The sequence below is a fragment of the Bos grunniens genome, chromosome 24 (assembly GCF_055505025.1).
Source record: "Bos grunniens cultivar Pamir isolate PY7600 chromosome 24, Bosgru_T2T1.0, whole genome shotgun sequence".
In the NCBI taxonomy this organism is placed as follows: Eukaryota; Metazoa; Chordata; class Mammalia; order Artiodactyla; family Bovidae; genus Bos; species Bos grunniens.
Window position 1 is genome coordinate 53,172,113 of NC_141188.1, and position 20,186 is coordinate 53,192,298.

At 44.1% G+C, this 20,186-nt stretch overlaps 1 long non-coding RNA gene across 1 annotated transcript in view; it reads left to right on the forward strand.

Annotated features, from left to right (window-relative positions):
- The first annotated feature begins 17,027 nt into the window (after positions 1-17,027).
- LOC147346296 (uncharacterized) overlaps positions 17,028-20,186 on the forward strand; it is a 32,693-nt gene continuing 29,534 nt past the window's right edge. Inside the window, exon 1 of the long non-coding RNA XR_015153507.1 lies at positions 17,028-17,341. This is a non-coding gene — a long non-coding RNA (uncharacterized LOC147346296). The remainder of the gene's footprint in view (positions 17,342-20,186) is intronic.

Here is a 20,186-nt window from a genome sequence, read left to right on the forward strand (position 1 = left end):
TGCTAAGTCACTTCAGTCGTGCCCGACTCTTAGAGACCCCATGGACTGTAGCACACCAGGCTCCTCCATCCACGGGATTTTCCAGGCAAGAGTACTGGAGCGGGGTGCCATTGCCTTCTCCGACTGGCAAAGCTAACTTCATCCTTTTATGAGCATTCTTGACAGACTCACAAGATGATCTAAGACAACATGCTTACTCTCATTGAATTTTGTCTTCCATTTTCTATCAGATTCTTTAATTGGCTATTTATACCACTTTCAGACATTTGTGTACTGCCTCAGGATAAATAAATTTTAAAAAGTATAATATGAGTAGCCAGCCCACAATTAATGAAGGAGTCTCATTTATTTTGTCTTGAAGTTGGTTGTTAGGAATCTGAAATTTATTTTCCCCTAGAAAAATAAAGCATAGACAGGTTATTAATTTAGACTACCGTATTTTATTTCTTTAGAGAATATAGATGAATATTAAATCTATTTTTAAAACCCTGTTTTCTCATTCACAAGCTACTTCTCTGTAGCTCTGTAGAATACATTTGCATTTTCTAGTTTTGGATACCATGCATATACCTGTTCCCAGTATAATTTCTCCCCCTTGTGCTGAGCTAAAGTGGGGGGTAGGGGGTCACCAGAGGTCCAAGTGGTAGCAGTGGCCAAAGCAGAGAAGGAAGGAGAGGAAGTCTCCATGGCAACCACAGCTCAGCTGGGAGGACCCCTTCCCCAAGCTTTAAACATCTTTTGGGTGAAGAAATGAGGATTCTAAGTTTCCCAATAAGAGCAGGAGTTAAGAAAACTCCATCAGTCTCTTTTGTTGAGGTGAGCCTATAGGAGTGGAAGTATTTGCATGAAAGAAAGGTTAATAACTGAGCATCATTGGTCATCTGATGATGTCCAAGTTCTGTGTCTTACTAGTTGTTTATCTATGTTTAGCTCCTGACAGAACGCCAAGCAAACACTGGGGTTTTAGTAAATACTGAATTATTCTGGGAGATGATCCTTGGAAGGGTAAAAGTAAGTGACTTTGGATAGGATCTAGCTAAAATAATCCTGCTTGAATTTATATTTCACTCTCTAGAGGGTTGTGAGTTTCCAAACATTTGCAAGCATTGACATACTGTGGTATACATAGAGCAGGGGTGGACACTGTTTCTGGAACAGAAATTCCTACCCCCACATGCTCAGGGTCCAAAACAGCCATTCAGGAAATAACAGCAGAGGGGACAAGAGCCCACATTTCAGAATCAAACGGGAACTTGATTTGAATTATCGTTCTGGGCCACATGGCCAAGTATCTGTTTTCTCAAGCCCTCCATTTATTTATGTTATAAAATGGAAATGCTGTTAGAAAAATTTACGGCCACCTTGGATCATGGTGAAGGTTAAATGAGATATTGGATGTAAAAGTTGCCCAGTGCATGGTAAGCAGTTAATAAATGCTGGCTTACAAGATTTCTCACTTTGGGGAAATGTAATCTGATGGGAAAATGAGAGCCCTCCTACGGACCTGAGACCAGAGGCACACCTGGGCCAGGAGTGGCTTTCAGAGCTCGTCTGTCAGGTCTGAGCTCCCTTAAATGCCTGCTCATAGCCATTTTGGCAGATCAGGAGGAGGGAGGGCGAGGTGTGAGTGGCGAGAGTCACATTTCCTCCTGTGGGTTTGTGTCGCCTGCCATGACTTCCACATCCATTGTGTTTGTGCTCCAGGCTGCTCTATTATTAGTTTCCGCTGCTGGTTCTCCTCCAGCTGCGTGTCCATCAGGGTCCATTGCAGAATATCAATCTGTCCTCACGTGGCAGAAAAGCCATGCGGCGGTCTATTAAAAATATCCCCAGTACCCTAGGCCTCTGACAGTCTCAACCCTCAGCAGCCTCACTGCTTGGAAGACATTGTTCCAAAACTTCCCAAGATGTCCTTTGTTATTTGCCTCTATCAGTCCTGTTTGGGACTTGTTGCTCTGAACTAATGAGCCCCACTGTGAGACCTTTGACAAAAAGGCTGTGTCTTTTGATGGTATTATCTGTTCCCTTAGCAGAAGGAAGTCAAGGTCGGGTACCTTTGATTTTGAGAGATGATCATTTCATTTGTTAAAATACTCACAGGGATTGTCTTTCACTCCCTGCCTTCAAGTCAAGGTCCCCAAGTCCATATGTCACTACGTCACCTGTCACCTATAACCACAGCCTTTTATTAACTCTGTGGTTACAGTGTCATGGCATGAAAGTGCCCCGTGCTTGCTTCTGATTCTCTTCCCACAGCTCTATGAGTCACGTTTTGTGTCTGTCATACTGTCTTATCCCTTCAACATCCGACCTTGGGAAAAAGTATGGGAAACTCATGTCTGTGGTGTGTGGAGCAGGTGTGACACTCTCAGGCTTCGTGCTTCTCTGGAGTGAGTCATGTCCACACGGCACCCATCCTGGGTTGGCTGTTGAGTTTCTTGTTTTCAGGAGTGTTTGCTCCTGTGGTTCTTCAGTCATCAATGTGCTTGTGAATTTCTCTTTCCCCTCCTTCCTGTCTTAACAGTCATCTGGAAGAACTAGACAAAAAATAGCTGGTTAACACATGTTAAGTGATCAAGCTGTGGTTGCTGAGAGTCAGTTGAATTGAGAGAGAATGAGAATAGAAGAAAAAAAAAAGAGATGAACAGAATTGGGATAGCAGATGAAAGTCAGCTGGAGGAAAAAAAATTATAAGTTAACATGGGTACTGTTATGGGCTGGGAATAGCCTCTTTTTATACCTAGGTCCACTTCATTCTTGTATCAAACACTTGAAATGGATATGTGAATGGGGGGGCTGTAGCATGTTTATAGTGAGTGTGGACTTTGGAGGCTAATTGCCTGGGATCTAATCCTCACCCCTCTATTAATTAATTATGAGGCTTTGAGAAGTTACTTAACTCCTCTGTGTCTCAGCTTCCTTATTTACAAAATGAATCTAAAAATACCTACTTTGTACAATTTTCCTAATAATTAAATATGTTAATATATATAAGCTATATAGAATAGATCCTGCTATATACTAAATGTTCATTAAGAATTAGTTATTATATTAATAATTGTATTCTCACTTGTAGAGCCTGGCCAGGTCTACAGTATTTGTCCACCAAGGACAGCACACCCCTGACTAGGGACACTTATACAGCTTTGTCTAGGCAGAGATCCCTAAAGTTCATGGCCAGCTGTCCTAGTGACTTGAGGGGAACAGGGCACTCTTCTCACACTCATCTTGTGCACTGGGAATGCCAATAGCTTCTCACACTCTGTTCTGTGGCAGATTTTGGCATATGTTTCAAGAGCATTTGAACCTTTTACATATTATTACCATAAACTGTTAAATCCCTTCTGTAATGAGAAGCAAATTGGAAACTAATTAAATGTAATCTTTTTGGAAAAAAAAAATCCTGTTTGGGCTCTTCAGAGTGGGACAGACTCTATTTTATAATTTCTTTCTAAGAGTTCCCCACTTCCTATTTAGAACTCTTTCAATTATTTATTAGCTTAAGAAAGATACCCATGAAATGTCCCCTGGGCAGATGAACATACAGTGAAATAAAGTACATTTTCTTATTAGAAGCTTTATCCATTCTGGTGCTCACCAGGCTACAGACTTCAGAGGAACAGGAAGGGTTCAGCCCATCTCTGAATTCCTGTGGTTCCTTGAATCATTAGCAAATTGTTCAGCCATTACTTGATATCTGATTGCTCATAGGTCAAGATATCCAATTCTTAACTGCAAATTCACTAAAGCTACAGACCACACCATATGTATTTTCCCGTGGACTCATCCTTTATCTGACAAGCACATGAATTCCCCTTCAATCCCCATCTCATGAAAGTATCTCGATTACCACTATTCTGGAGATCCATGTACTTGATATGGCTCTGCCAGGATGGCCAACTGTCAGCTTTCTCTTCTCATCACACATGTGCTCCAGTTACATGAACCTTCTCTCACCATCTTGAAGGTACTGGCAAAAGTCCTTCTACCACAGGACCTTTGCATGTAGTATCCCCACTGTTTCATTGTGCTCCCTCTCTCCTTGCTCTTCTCATCATCACACTTTCCTCCCACCTAATTAATGTCTATTCATCCTTCAGATACTTTGACTCCTTTTATGTGCCCCTCCCAACGTTCCTCACTCCCACATTCATCCAAGTGCAGTTCTTTGATATTAGCAATCAGTGGATATCTTCATTTCATTGAAAGTACTTCTTAATATTTACAATTAAAAGTTTTATTGATGCAGCTATTTGATTAATGTCATTCTCCTGACTAGCTTGAAGTCTCCATTAGAGAAGGAACTGTTTTTGCTCATCATTGTATCTTCAGCATTGAACACAGTATTTAGCCCAAAAGAAGGTTGTAATAAATATTTTTGAGTTAATTAATGCTCAACAAGTGTTTTGATTTTCAGTAGTTAAAGCTTTGTTTGTTATTACATTGGTAGATTCAGTAAAGTTTTCTAGAACCAAGATTCAGTATAGGGTTTTCTGTAGTAGCTTCAAGGAGTTCCGGTCTGAAACTGTGCTCTGAATAGGTGTAACTGGTATGCAGTTAGACAGGCTTATATAGGATAAAAGTCAGACTAGAGGTCATTGCCTGGCAGGTCATTCTGAACTAGCATTCTTATGAGCAGCAGTGTCAGGACAAGTTTGTATGAGTCAGGATAACAAATTAGGAACAGGATTATGGAGTCCTCAGGTGTTGAAATGAAGAAAGCAATGGCAACCCACTCCAGTACTCTTGCCTGGAAAATCCCATGGATGGAGGAGCCTAGCAGGCTGCAGTCCATGGGGTTGCGAAGAGTTGGACACGACTGAGCGACTTCACTTTCACTTTCATGCATTGGAGAAGGAAATGGCAACCCACTCCAGTGTTCTTGCCTGGAGAATTCCAGGGATGGGGGAGTCTGGTGGGCTGCCGTCTATGGGGTCGCACAAAGTCGGACATGACTGAAGTGACTTAGCAGTAGCAGCAGCAGGTGTTGAACAGAAATGAAATCTATGTGATTGGCAAGAGATCTGGAATCCTGTTTAGTGAACTCATATTTATTGCAGAAGTTGATGTGCTTGACACTATACTTGACATTATAAGAACAGGACATCTGTAGACAAATGATTCTGTTCCTTTTCTAGAGTCCTGAGGTAGGGGAAGAATTATTAATTATGGTGTGTTGTAGAAAATCCTCTGATAGAGATGCTGCAGGAAGACACAATTTCACAGTCTGTGGCCTTTACAGAAGGCTTCTTGGAGGAGATGACACCTGAGCTGATCCTTGAAGAATGACCAGGAGTTAGGACATGAGTCTGTATAGTCAAAGCTATGGTTTTCCCAGTAGTCATGTATGGATATGAGAGCTGGACCATAAAGAAGGCTGAGCACAGAAGAACTGATGCTTTCAAATTGTGATACTGAAGAAGACTCTTGAGAGTCTCTTGGACTGCAAGAAGATCAAACTAGTCAATCCTAAAGGAAACCAACCCTGAATATTCACTGGAAGGACTGATGCTGAAGCTGAAGCTCTAATACTTTGGCCACCTCATGTGAAAGCCAACTCCATGAGAAAAGACCCTGATGCTGAGAAAGATCAAAAGCTAAAGGAGAAGGGGGTGGCAGAGGATGAGATGGTTAGATAGCATCACCAACTCAATGGACATGAATCTGAGCAAACTCTGGGAGATAGTGGAGGAGTCTGGCGTGCCATCGTCCATGGGATTGCAAGGAGTTGGACACGACTTAGCAACTGAACAACAATGAAGTAGGCGTGTAGAGAGTAGTGACAAGGACAGGAATAGTAGGTATATTCCAGGCAATGAGCAGGATGTGGGAAGTCAAAAGATGGAACAGTGCCCAGCATACTTGAGAAACGAAACCTCCCATGGATGACTAGATTGTGGAGGTAAAATGGGGCTGAGGGTGGGTGGGTTAGAAAGCCATAAGCCTAAGGTAGAGGCCATGAACTTGATAGGGGTGGGATTTGAGAAGCCACTGCAGAATGACCAGACTTCTGTGATCCAAGCTGTTTAGAAAAGTGGCTTTGCCATTAGAGTCAGAAATGGATGAAAGAGGCGTGGGCTGCCAATGGAGAGGTTATTTGAGAAACAGGAGCTTATGAAAGTGAGGTCATGAAAAGATGTAGGGGAGTGGCGTTTGAATTTCTGGAAAGGAGATAGACTTTAGGTGTATTGAAAGATAGAGTCAATAGAGGTTGGCCATACCAAATGTAGGCAGTGAAGTAGAAGAAGGTTTCTGACTTTGGCAGTTTGATAAATGATGCTGCCCCTTACCAAGAGAGGTTCCATATGGGGGAAACAGCTTTTGTTGTTTGGAGGTGGATAAAGTGGATAAATTTGTTTTAAAGTACATTAAAGGATGTTGAAACTACTTGCTGGCCCCAAATATCCATGTTCTCTCTTAAAAATTAAATGTCCATGTTTCCTGGAGGTTTTCTCAGCTTGCTTGCACCTGGGTGATGACCATTTAATTACGTTCTAGCCAGTGGGATGTAAGCACATCTTTGGAAACTTCTTTCAACCGGTGTTCTCTCTCTTCCTCATTTCCTCAGTTATTCTGTTGGGAATGCGGATGTGTTGTCTAGGATTCCAACAGCCATCTTAGACCATAAGCTGCATATGGAAGATAGTGAAGCGAGGAGATAAAGTGTCTTGAGACCTTGTTGATTGTAGCCTTTTCAAGCTTGGCCGCCAGTTTGGATACACCAGTATGGATCACTTAGCATCTTTCACTAGCCATACCTATCGTCACCCAATGGCCTCATGAATAAAGTGACCATTCTGGGAGAGATGGAGGCTATACCTGGGCTTAGAAGATGCGCTTCTGCTTATCAAGATCGATCTTATCTGGCTATGGCCACTGCTGTCTATCAGCAGCAGAGATCAACACTGGGTTCCCAATATGATGCACTTCCCTGGGGTGATCATCCAGCTATCTAGTAATGAGTTGTTTATACTGGGCCACTCCTATCATGGAAAGGGCAGGGCTTCATTCCTCCTGGAATAGATAATTACTCTGGATATGGATTTGCCTTCCTTGCTCACAATGCTTCTATCAGAGGTAACATCAATGGATTTACAGAATGACCTATAGTATTGTACACAGCATTGCTCCTCATCAGGTTGCTCACGTTATAGCAAGAATGGGAATGGACCTTGCTCATGGAATTCAGTGGTCTTAACACATTTCTTTGGAGCTTCCCTGGTGGCTTAGATGGGGAAGAATCTGCCTGCAATGCAGGAGACTCAGGTTCAATCCCTGGGTTGGGAAGATCCCCTGGAGAGGAGAACGACTAACCACCCCAATATTCTTTCATGGAGAAGCCCGTGGACAGACACAACTTAGCAACTAACACACACACACATACACACACACACACACATCATGTTTCTTACCATCCTGAAGCAGCTTGTTTGCTAGAGTTCTGAAATAGCCTTTTGAAGACTCAGAATCAACAGAATATAGAATCTCTCTCTCTCTCTCTCGATTCCTTGGTCTCCCTGTGTCTCTTTCAGTGTGTGTGTGTATGTGTGTGTGTATCCATATCTATAGGGACCTTGGAGTTGTTTTACTCTTTTTGGATTCCCTTCATTGTTTGACCTCACCTCATTACTTGAGACGGACAGGCTGCCCTCTGACTTCCTGGTACCCGTGAGGTAGAGGAGGCAGTATACTGGTTAATGATTCATCATCTAGAGCTGTCAAAGTGTCAAAGTGAAAGTTGCTTGGTCTGTTTGACTCTTTGCGATCCACGGACTGTAGACTGCCAGGTTCCACTGTCCGTGGAATTCTCCAGGCCAAAATACTGGAGTGGGTAGCTGTTCCCTTCTCCAGGGGATCTTCCCAACCCAGGGATTAAACCCAAGTCTCCCACATTGCAGGCAGATTCCTTACCATCTGAGCCTCCAGGAAAGCTCAAGAATACTGGAGTGGGTAGCCTATCCCTTCTCCAGGGCATCTTCATGACTCAGGAATCAACCCAGGGTCTCCTGCATTGCAGGTGGATTCTTTACCAACTGAGCTACCAGGGAAGGGCCCTAGAGCTGGGATTGCCCAAATTTGGTGGATTCCAGATTCTCATACGTCCTTGAGTGGTTCAGGGCCCTTGAATGCATAGCCTCAGCAAGGGTGGTTATGGTATGATGACTTACTTTGGTCATTACAACTGTTCTCCACAGGTATGATTATGTTGTCAATGATATAATTCAAAGCCATTAAAAATACTTGTGTGAAGAGTAAGTTTTATTATTAATTTTTTCTCTGTATTAAGGGAAGCAGTAAAACATACTAGCTTTATATTCCAAGATTTTAAATTTAAGAGATATGAATGCATTATGACCTGTGTAACCTTAGAGAAATTACTTAACCTCCCTGAAGACGCAGTTTCATAATTTGTAAAATGGGGGTTAAAACACATTACCTTCATTACCAGGCTGCTTAAAAGAGAAGATAATGATGTGCGTGCACATAGCGCTTAGTGAACTGTAAGGGTATAGTAAATAATGGCTGTTATTGTTTTAGAAGTCAAACCACTGCCATGTGCGGGTCCAAATTTTTTGATATTAAAAAGTTCATTCCCCAAAAGAAGGTGTCTCCACTGATCTCTGGGATTTTTCTCCAGGCCATGCCATCAATCCTTTCTATCCTTTGTTCAATACCTATAGGGAGAAGCTAATGTGTTTAACTCATCTGTGTTAATGGTTTAATTTGTTTCCCCTCCCAAGTAACCTTTGCCTTGCATCAGGGAGACTCTTGGGGCCTTAATGAAAAGTGGTGACTAATGTGAGAACAGCAGGCACCTGGCAGGGCCAGAGAACAAGATGCCCCTGGGTGAGGGCTCATTTCCACGGGAGCTGGAGCAGGAGGGCTCGCTCAGCCCGCCCCTGGGTGAGGCTGGCCTTGTTCTGCAGAAGAATAAATCTGTAAAATCAATACCAGCTCCTGTTGTTTTCAAGTTTTACTCCTTGCCTTTAGGTGCAGACACACAATGGGCACTCAGTAAATATTTACTGAATGCAGATGGGAGAAGAAGGGGGGTCGGCAAGGGCGGGGATTGAGAGGCTCACCCCAAGAGGTCAAGGGCATATGTGAGAAAAGATGACTTGGAGCAGAGCGCTGACTCAGCATGATTTCCTATCATTGTATTTTCTTTCACTGTTATTATTATTTCACTCATTAGTTGACTCTGTTTTTCTTAGTCTGTGACAAAGAATGCAGTAGTTTGAGCTAACCTCACCAGTCCAGAGTAAAAATTAAGACCGTTCATCAGTTAGCATTGCTAATTAACATAGTATCTGCCACTTAACTGATTGAATACTTGGCCATAGTTGAAAATATAATGTTGTAAAACTAATTCTAGATATGACACTGCATTGTGGGGAAGGAACGTGAATTGTTTATTCCAGGCTATCTGGCACGGAGTCCAGGGCAACTAGTGTTCAAAACACCTGAACTCCCCAGTGGGTTTTAGGAAAGCATTTTTTAAAGGCAGGGTGATGGAGGGGTATTGCAGGGTATGTGATCAGCTCCTGCACAATTCTGATTCATTGATGGTGAGGTGCCAGTGTTGAGGGCAGTGTCACAGGGGTTAATGTTACCAATCCTTAGGCTCCGATAGGTCTGGGGGCTTCATGCTCATGGTCATCAAGTACTTAACTTCTTCCATTTGATATAGGGTTTTAATGGCACCCCACTCCAGTACTCTTGCCTGGAAAATCCCTTGGGCGGAGGAGCCCGGTAGGCTGCAGTCCATGGGGTCACTAAGAGTCAGACATGACTGAGCAACTTCACTTTCACTTTTCACTTTCATGCATTGGAGAAGGAAATGGCAACCCACTCCAGTGTTCTTGCCTGGAGAATCCCAGGGACGGGGGAGCCTGGTAGGCTGCCATCTATGGGGTCGCACAGAGTCAGACACAACTGAAGCGACTTAGCAGTAGCAGCAGCATCTGTAAAACAACTCAGAAAATCTGTATCTGACATTATTATCTAGTTACTTAAAATAGGAGCTAAAGCAGAGGATATGGGGGAGGGGCCTCTCCTGGGAAGGTCTCATAGGGTCCTGCTTAGTTACAATGTTACACATTAGTAACTGTAAGAACCTTGTGGAAAAGCTTGTGTCCCATACATTTTAAACTTAGTTCCTCCCCAACTGGTGCTGAGAGCTATACATACCATGATCTATGGCCCCACACTTTGGTGTCATGACCCCACTCGAGTTGGCAGCATGGAGATTCAGACTCCTCCTAGAAGCCATTCCCAGACCATGACAAGCAGCTAATACTTAATTAAATGTGGCAGTGACTGTGAACCATATTAATAGAGCCAATAAACTTGAACCAATTCAGCCTCCTCTCAGAGGTTCTGAAAAATGGACTCTCTGTCACAAGGGAGAGCCTGTTGCAAGAGAGACCAGTTGCAGTGGAAAGAGACAGTCATCTTAATTGAGATTTGATTACAACATCTGATCTTTGGCAAATGTTATGAAAATATAGAAATATGAACACACTACTGGGCATTAGGAAGGGCCCTGAAACTCCAGCCTCATTAGCTTCAGGACTAAGCTGCCCCTGAGGCCTTTGCTTCTTAAGTACCATATTTTCGAGCATCCCTGTGCCTCAGGGCTCAGATTTTTACTTTCTTGTTTTGGTCCTGCTCATTCCCTTACTTGATGATTTCACCCAGTTCCCTGCCTCTAAGTACTGTATCTACGTTTAGACAATGTCTACTCCCTGTCTAAGTATCTTTTTCCTACCGGATGTCACTCAAACTCAGCATCACTGCACTGAACTCTGATTCTTGCTCTATCAACCTCTACTTGTAGGCTTCTCAGTTAATGACAGCTTTATCTTTTCAGTTATTCATACCAAAAATATGAGCACCACTGTCTAAGACATCTAGCAGTTGTTTGGCCACCAAGTCGTGTCTGGCTCTTTTTTTGACTTCACGGACAGTAGCCTGCCAGGCTCCTTCTGTCCATGAGGTTTCCCAGGCAAGAATACTGGAGTGGGTTGCCATTTCCTTCTCCAGGGGATCTTCCCAATCCAGGGGTCGAACCCACATCTCCTGCATTGGCAGGCGGATTATTTACCACTGGGCCACCACTAAGGAAGTCCAAGACATTCCATACTTCCCAAATTTATGCAGAATGTGATTGCTTACACTTCAGAGTGACTTCCTTGGACATGGCCATCACTGTCCTTCATCTGATGGCAGCAGAAACCTCCTCAAGGGCCTTTCTGCTGCTTCTGTGGTTCTCAGCACACCAACCTCTAAAATGTAAATCGTTTTGTGAAATGGAATATTTCCTGCCATATCAGTAAACATAATGTCACAGCTATCCTCAGTTCTGGCCATCCACATATGAGCTGGTGAGCCCTCCGGGAATTCACGGAGGAGGAGTGTGCCTGCTAACAGGCTGCATCAACTCCCTAAAGACAGGGATGCAGAAGCTCAGGATGCTGGCCCCAGAGAGCTGAGACGCATATGAAAGGAAAGATTTCAGTGAGCTCAGACGCTTGCATCTTCCTAGATGCAGAAGAGTGCAAATTCCTTAGTTTGAGATATCTGGTTTCCTTAATTGACAGTAATCTTTGATGTTCAGACTCTCTGCCCCCTTTGCTGCAAACTTTTATGGAGCCTGATTCCTTCCCCGCCTCCTTTCTTCCTCTGAGTAGTTTTTCAGGGTTAGTTGAGATGCTGCCTCCTGGGCTTGAAGTCCTAAAAGTTTCCCACGGAATAAAACACTCTCTGCTTTTCGGTTGTGAATTTTTTTTTTTTCTTTTTTCTTTTAGTCAGCATAGGGTCTTGTCATTCTTCTGTTCAAACCTATTTCACTCCTAGAAGCCAAAGGCGATAAAGTGGCCAGAAAAGCCCTCGTGACCTGGCCTCACACCGTCATACCTCTCACACCCTTTCCCTGTCTCACTGCTGCAATGACCCTGGCTTCCTGAGGCTCGTGGTGTTGCAGCCACGCATTCTGGGAAACGAACTCACTCAGAAGGACAATGCAGATGGTGGAGTGCAGTCTGTTACACCGGCGGGCCTAAGGCAGAGTCTCCTCTTAGCCAAGGACCCCGACCAGGTTTTGTGAAAACCTTATTTACCCTAAGTGTACGTGCCCAAACCCACCTCCCCAAATTCCCTGAAAGTAGTCTGAACAAAGGAAAAGAAAGATACAATCAAAGTTAACCCGTGATTCGTATGCCTTAAACCTGTGATTCGTATGCCTTAAGCCTAGGTAGTTAACAGTGGACAATTATCAATAGGCCTGTGGTCATACCCCAATAAGCATGATAGAATGCATGATTCTATTCGGTTACACAGATAATTAGGGTTTTCTTTTAGGCGATGGGAAAGTCTAGGTACGAGCCCTGGGGCTCTTCCTTCCAGGGGCCTGGTTTTCCAGTTGGTATGTTGTTTCCATAGATACTGGGCATAGAGCTCAAAGTCCACAGTCGGCCCCAAGATGGAGTCCTGCTTTCAAGATGGAGCCTGTTCTGTTTCTTCCTTCAGTGGAACATGCCAGGTGAGGGCCTTAGGGCTTCCATCTCAGGTATTTACTTCGATAACTTCCTTCCCTCCGAATATATCCTCAAGTCTTATGTCCTCAGGGACACTGTCCTGGCCATTCTGCCAACCCATCCGCTCAGCATCTCTCATCCTTTTTACCCTGCTCTGCTGCTTCTGCATTACCATAGCACTCCTCACTGGCTAGCATACAATATATCTACATACTAATCATGTTAATATTTTTATAGTTGCTGGTATACTATATTATTAGTAGCTTACTGTCTCGCCCCCCCCTGCTGCTGCTAAGTCGCGTCAGTCGTGTCCAACTCTGTGCGACCCCATAGACAGCAACCCACCAGGCTCCCCCGTCCGTGGGATTCTCCAGGCAAGAACACTGGAGTGGGTTGCCATTTCCTTCTCCAATGCATGAAAATGAAAAGTGAAAGTGAAGTCGCTCAGTCGTGTCTGACCCTTAGCGACCCCATGGACTGCAGCCTACCAGGCTCCTCCGTCCATGGGATTTTCCAGGCAAGAGTACTGGAGTAGGGTGCCATTGCCTTCTCCTTCTCGCCCCCACTAGTAGACTGTAAACACCAAAAGGACAGGGATCTTGATCTTTTTCAATGGTATGCCCCATGAGCCTAGAAATTCATCTGGTTCTCCGAAGAACAAACTAACCTGTGAGACAGGTTCTACCATTTTTATAGATTTAAAAAAGAGAGAGAGAGAGAACAGTTAAATAGCCTGCCAAGATCAAAGTAGTAGAGGTAGAATTCAAACTCAGAGAGCCCACAGAGCTTGCACCCTTGACCGGTGTGCAGTGTCACCGTTCAGTGTACAGACGGGCAAGGCAACCAATGGGGAGGGGGGCTGGGGGCCCCTGCACCTGTGTGCTCACCCCAGGTTAGTAACATCTGAGCTAAATGCCAGCCTCAGAGATGGATGTTCCCGGATTAAAACTTAATGCTTCCAAAAATAAGCCACTTATATATATGAAGTATACTTATGACTTTATGATTTTCCCAAGGAAATAGTCATATTCTCTCCCTATTCTGTGTATTCTATCTGGCCCTTTGCAGAGCTCAATTACTTTCACCAAAAGATACAGGATGCACTGGGCTATGATTCTGTGCTAATGAGAGACAGGAAAATCACAACAATATTTCCAAACACAGTATTACAACAACACCTTGTTCTGAAGGTCAGGGTGATTTGCATGAGGTAAGAATCTCCTGATTAGGTGGAAAAGCTATTCTTGAGGGATGTCAGTACAAGTAGAGAGCTGGCTTCTATAATCTGGGTTCTGGAAGCTATTTATATACTGTGGTTTTTTGAGAAGTAAAATCTATTAAGATTATAGCAGTTTTTACTATGCCTCCATCATCTCTGAGTATAGATCAATGGAGAAGAATTTTGCAGGCATGCAATGGGCTGGGATGAGCCATTTTTGAGCCTATATTTCTGATAAGCCATATATTAATACCACGAGTGTGTTTCTGGACTCTTGCAAAGCCTTATATCTAGTCTCCTTGCTTTCCTTTGTCCAAGTCCTCTGGTACACCACCCCTAAAACTACCTTTCAAGAACACAGACTTCTCTACTTTAAAACCCTCCATGCATTCATTACCTGCTCTATAGGGAGTATATACTTTTATATGGGCCATCCAGTCAGTTAATCTGGGCAGACTCACTATTTCCTCTGCCCTACGCCACACTGGGCTTCCCTCATGACTTAGTGGTAAAGAATCTGCCTGGAATGCAGGGAACCAGGTTGGATTCCTGGGTCAGGAAGATCCCCTGGAGAAGGAAATGTCTACCCACTTCAGTATTCTTGCCTGGGGAATTCCAAGGACACATGAGCCTTTTGGGGCACAGTCCATGGGGTTGCAACGAGTCCAACATGGACTGAGCAACTAACACTTTCACTTCCATATCCCTACTTTCTGTTTCTGAATCACAGTGCATCCCCAAGAACTTCATCTATGAAAAGTCCTTTTCTCTGGCTCTGTCCAGCCAAGTTACACCCGACTTTTGAGAAGGAGCGGAAATGTTACCACTTATAGGAAGCCTTCCCAGCTACATCTCAGCCCTCACCAACCCCAGCAAATTTACAGACAGACACACAGATACATACCGTAGACATAATAGTATTCTGTCCTTCCACAGGCCTTCGTTCATACTTCAGGGAATCATGGTCTTGCTTTTGTTTGGGTGATTTCCCTTAGTTTTGCCCTGATCTGTAGAATTGCCGAAAATCTCAAAGAACTGAAAAATTCCTCTGGGCGCCTCTGGAGGGTTAGTGGGTTTCAGTGTGTCTAAACAACTCATAATGGGGATTGTTACATGAAAGGTGACTTAGGGGAGCACAGAAAAGGTGAATGGAAAGATCTTCAGTGCCCATCTGTGCACTCACACACACTCTCACTTATTGAGTTCAACAAGCCTTTATGGAGCCCCATTTCCGTTGTGCATCATGCAGGCCTGGAGCTGGTCTGGTGCCCACACAGGCTGCCACCTGCCCTCCTGGAGCTCAGTGCACAGGAAACAGTGGTTCTGCCTCCATGGGTGGGCAGGCTACAACCATGCTGCGGCCTTTTAGTTCTTTAGCTAGAAGACGAAAGTCTTTGTGTTTTATTTACCCTGATCTCCTACATCAACGTTAATAAATTGTCATTAATTAGAATGATAAAAATTCTTTGCACACAGAGGTGATCAATAAACAGCTGATGAGGGAAGGATGGAGGGAGAGAGAGGTGGAGTGGGACAGAGGGAGGTCTCTTGGTTACCAAACCATCTAAAGCTTCTGGTCCTAACTAGAAAGAAATCATGGTCTTCTTCACATCAAAAGATGGTACTGCAAACTCTTGCAACACTGGCACCCAAACCAGCGTAAGAATAAAAGTGAGACCAAAATGAAATAAACAAACTAAAACTCCTGGCAAAGAGCCTAAGTAGCAGTGGGAAGCATTCCCTCATGATTCCATCATCATGCTGATGATGTAATTGCTCAACCTGCCTCCCCCTTGTTGTTCAGTTGCTCAGTCCTGTGGGACTCTTTGCAACCCCATGGACTGCAGCACGCCAGGCTTCCCTGTCCATCACCAACTCCCGGAGCATGCTCAGACTCATGTCCATTGAGTGGGTGATGCCATCCAATCATCTCTTCCTCTGCTGCCCCCTTCTCCTCCTGCCTTCAGTCTTTCTCAGCATCAGGGTCTTTTGTGAGTCGGCTCTTCGCATCAGGTGGCCAAAGGATTGGAACTTCAGCTTCAGCATCAGTCCTTCTCGTGAATATTCAGGATTGATTTCCTTTAGGATGGACTGGTTTGATCTCCCCCTACATCGGCCTTTTTCTTAAGCGACTTCTAAAAACACATTCTCTTGGGGTTTGCATGCCTAGGAGGCTTTGGAGATTAGACGGAGGGAAACTGAATACATTTAAGAGGACCATAATTGTCTCTCTTGCCTTTCCCCCCCATTCCTGTGGGCTCTGGAAACTTCAGGGTCTTATTTAACTCCAAGCAGTGCAGGTGGGGTAAAGACCTACTTGCATCATGAAAATCCTGCTGCAGTTGGCAGCGTTGAGGGCTGGAGGGTGAGAAGGAAGAGAAAAAGAAACTTGCAGTGCTGATTGAGACAACAACCGCACAGACAAGACCCTGGAGGCTTTTCCAAAAGGCGCAGAGGGAGCCGAGCGGTGGGGCTGATTCAGCAGGATCAGAGCGGCGCGGGAGCCTCTGCTTGGCTCTGTTTATTACAAACTCAATCGCCAGGCTTTGAGCGCTGCAAGCTCACCCCTCGGGCTCATGCGGTCTTTGCAGAGGACAAACGTGAATTCTCCTTCCTCTCCGTGGTGTTTCTTTACCTGTCCTCCAAGAACCTGGGGAAGGGGAAGATTCTTGGAGATTGGGGAAATTTTTTCCCACACTCTGTATTACCCTGTTCTGTCTCAATCATCTCAATATACAAAAAGTCGATTTGGAGGAAGGCTAGCATAAGGAACAGAACAGCTAAGCTGCGAGGGCTGTTGAATTTTTAATCCGCCAACCCTTTTCTCCCCCTCTCTATTTATTATCTATTTTCAAAGCCCCGGTGGAAAGGCATTGTCTAAACCCCATTCATTGGCACCCATTCAAAAGGCTTCGCCTGGTAGCCCAACTAGGGGAAAAGCAGGAGCGAGTTATTAGAAAAATTTTCTAGGAGTCAAGAATGAGATTAGCCAGGAAACGTTTAGCACTGAAGGGAGACGTGCAAGTATTAGAAATGACGACTCGGTGATTGCTGCAGACACAGCTCTCTGGCCACGCATCCTGGGGCTTTTATTCCTATGATCCTGGCCTAGCCTCCCTGGTGGGACATCCCTCAAGCTCTAGACCCAGGGACGTGTACCGGCCGCTTCCGGGGCAGCAGCTTTTGTTTGTTCGCTTCTCCTGATGCAGTGAATTTCACCTGTGCCCTCAGATGATGGGGGATTTGTTGCTCTTCTTCCAAAACCTTCTGGCTTTTCTTCTGAGGGCGGGGGAAGCGTCCAGAGGGCCTCTGCGCTTGCTCGCAGCCAGGCTCCTCCCTACATCTATGTCTCCCCAGCCGCGAGCTTCCTGCTTTCTCATCCACCGCTCTCTCTTCCTACGGAACACCTTAAGTGGAGAAGGAGCCTGCGAAAGGGTACAAATTCTCCTTGGGCCTCCGGCCACTGGAGTTTTACACTGTCACGCTGGCCCACATTCAGCCCTTGGCAGTTTGTTTAGACTTTTAGCTGATTTGTCCTTCCGAGTGTGTGTGGTGCCCAGAAGCGTCTCTCCTCGGTGAACAGGTGTGTGTATTCTTCTTCTCCCTCGAGGGGCTTGTCTTCCCTTACAGTCTGGGTTGCTTGTAGTTTTGTAACCTCAGCTTTCTGGTACAATAGAGACAGTTGTCAACTTGCAAGTTATCTCGTGTGTGTGTGTGTGTCTCTGTGTTGATGTGGTCATAGATGGCTGCTGTTCTTTTCAGCTTTCTACATCCTACGAAGAAGACAGAGTCAAGGGATGTGTTCACTGAACTCAGTTTCAAGACTTATGTTTTGTGGGGATGCTTTCAGATTGCGTTTCATCCAGAGGAGAGTGATTAGGGGGTGGCTTGGCCAGGAAGCCATTGGTAAAGAAACTAGAAACGTCTGAACTGATGATAAATGGTCTAAGGGGAAAACTTAAAATATTCTCAGGGCAGCCATTTGGGAGCAAGGTGACATTTTGCTGATATGGCCACGACTCCAGAGGCCAGAAATAAAGGGGAGCTTTCCTTTAGCAGCAAAGGGAGATTCCAGGGAAACAGATTTCTGCTTAGTACAAGGGGAACATGTTCTACTGAATCAAGGGAGCTGTTAAAGCTTGATGGAGTGTGTTTTTGAGGTCATGATCTTGCCCTGTGATGATGAAAATGGTACAGTTGAGTTTGCATGAAAATTTGTCAGAATATTTTTAAAGCTAGCTTTAGTGTTCAGCTCGGAGTTTGAGATAGATGAACTGTGGCATGCTTTAACCACATATAAGGAATCAACTCTGTTTCAGCCTCTCTTTAAAGTTCATTCTTAGTTCCAGAGTAAGAACCCACTGCTTTAAATTCCTTGCTTACGTGGTAAAGAGAGTTATGACTTCTTAAGACAAAGTGTACACGCCACAGTCTTGAGCACCTAGCTGTTAAACTGGGGTGTTTTTTGATGTGATTCGAAACAAGTATTACAAATCTTTGGTAGTGTTAGGGGTGTTTTCTACTTGGACTGGAGTCTTTATCAAAACGTTTAGAAGTAAATATTAAAATTGAAGACAAGATAATGATGATTTAATCCAGCAAAAGTAACATAAATTTGTGCAAGAGTAAGTTGAATGACTTTTTAGGGCCCAAATTAAGAGACCCCCAAAAGGTCAAAATCATTTGGTTTTGAGGAGAAAAAAGGGAGCAATTATACTAGCTGATGCGGCTCAGGTGTGAAGGTATACCAAACACGAAACACAGGTGAAACATACATGGCTACTTAGCGAAGAAGGGAAGCTGCAGAATTCTGTGGTGTCTCAGTGAATCCGGAACTCACACTAAACACATCAGAACCAGGAAAATCCAGTTGGGGAAGAGGAGACCGTTTGGAGACAGGCCTCCTGAAAGCAGAGTTCCAGATGGTGTCAGACACCAGGTGGGTGTCAGCAGGTGTGTGGCCTGTGACTTTGGTTTTTGAAGTGGCGGTGTTGTGTACCAACTCGTGATTTCTGGGCAAGGAATGGAGGTGATTTGCAGATACTAGAAACCATGCTGCTGGAGCATAAATATCTTCTGTGATAGTCCATCTGGTTCTTGGCTCACATATATTCTGTATTGAAAGATGAAATAGCGAAATACCTCTTCTTTGAAATGTCATGAAGAGGACACTTCGATCCAGGTCAGTATGCACACAGAGGCCTTGGGGCACTGTTGTAACGTAAGCAACACTGAGCTCCGACCTCTCATTTCCCATTTCTCTGCTCTTTCCTCTGTGTTCTCCTTTCCTCCTCTCTCCTTATGCGGCTCCTGGCGGTTCCTCGTTTACCATTTGGAAGTAATGCTGGGTTTGTAAAGACCAATTTGGCAGATTTACTAGGGCTGAGAAGGGGGGTGAGTGGCAGATCTTTAGAGGAAATCACTCTACCTCCTCTAAGTCTAAAACAGCTTCTACTCAAAGCAGTGGACTTTATGTCTTACATTATACTTCATTTCAAAGCGTAAAACCCAGGGAATTTGTTGATTTTTCTGCTACCCTTCTGTCCTGAATTTTGAGTATCTCTCTGCTCTCCACACTTCCTCAAGAACATTTCCTAGAGAGTCTCCACTGGGGGAAGAAAATGGAAATTGATGTAGTTTGCTAATTTTATTTTGTTTTGTTTTGTTTTTGAGTATAGGTAACTCACAATATTATGCTAGTTTCCTGTATCTAGCATAGTGATTCAGTATTTTTTTTAAGATTATATTCTGTTATAGGTTATTATGGGATAATGGGTATAATTCCTTGTATTATGCAGTGTATCTTGTCACTTATTTATTTTATGCATAGTAGTTTGTTTCTTAATCCCAGCCATAAAAAGGAACACATTTGGGCCAGTTCTAATGAGGTGGATGAACCTAAACGAGGTCAGTAAGAGAAAGATAAATATCACATACAAGCGCGTATATACAGAATCTAGAAAAATGGTACTGAATAATTTATTTACAGGGCAGCAGTGGAGAAACAGATATAGAGAATAGACTTATAGACATGGGGAGAGGGGAAGAGATGGTGAGATGTATGGAAAGAGCAATATGGAAATTTACATTACCATATGTAAAATAGATAGCCAAAGGGAATTTGCTGTGTGGCTCAGGAAACTCAAACAGGGGCTCTATATCAACCTAGAGGGATGGGATGGGGAGGAAGATGGGATGGCGGTTCAAAAGGGAGGGGGGATACATGTATACCTATGGCTGATTCATGTTGAGGTTTGACAGAAAACAAAATTCTGTTAAGCAATTATCCTTCAATTAAAAAATAATTAATTTATCCCGTACCTTGATCTTATCCTTTCCCTTTTCCCCTTGGGTAACCCCCCTGGTAAGTAGATCCTTGTCTATGTCTGTGAGTCAGTTTGTTTTGTAAATACGTTCATTTGTATTTT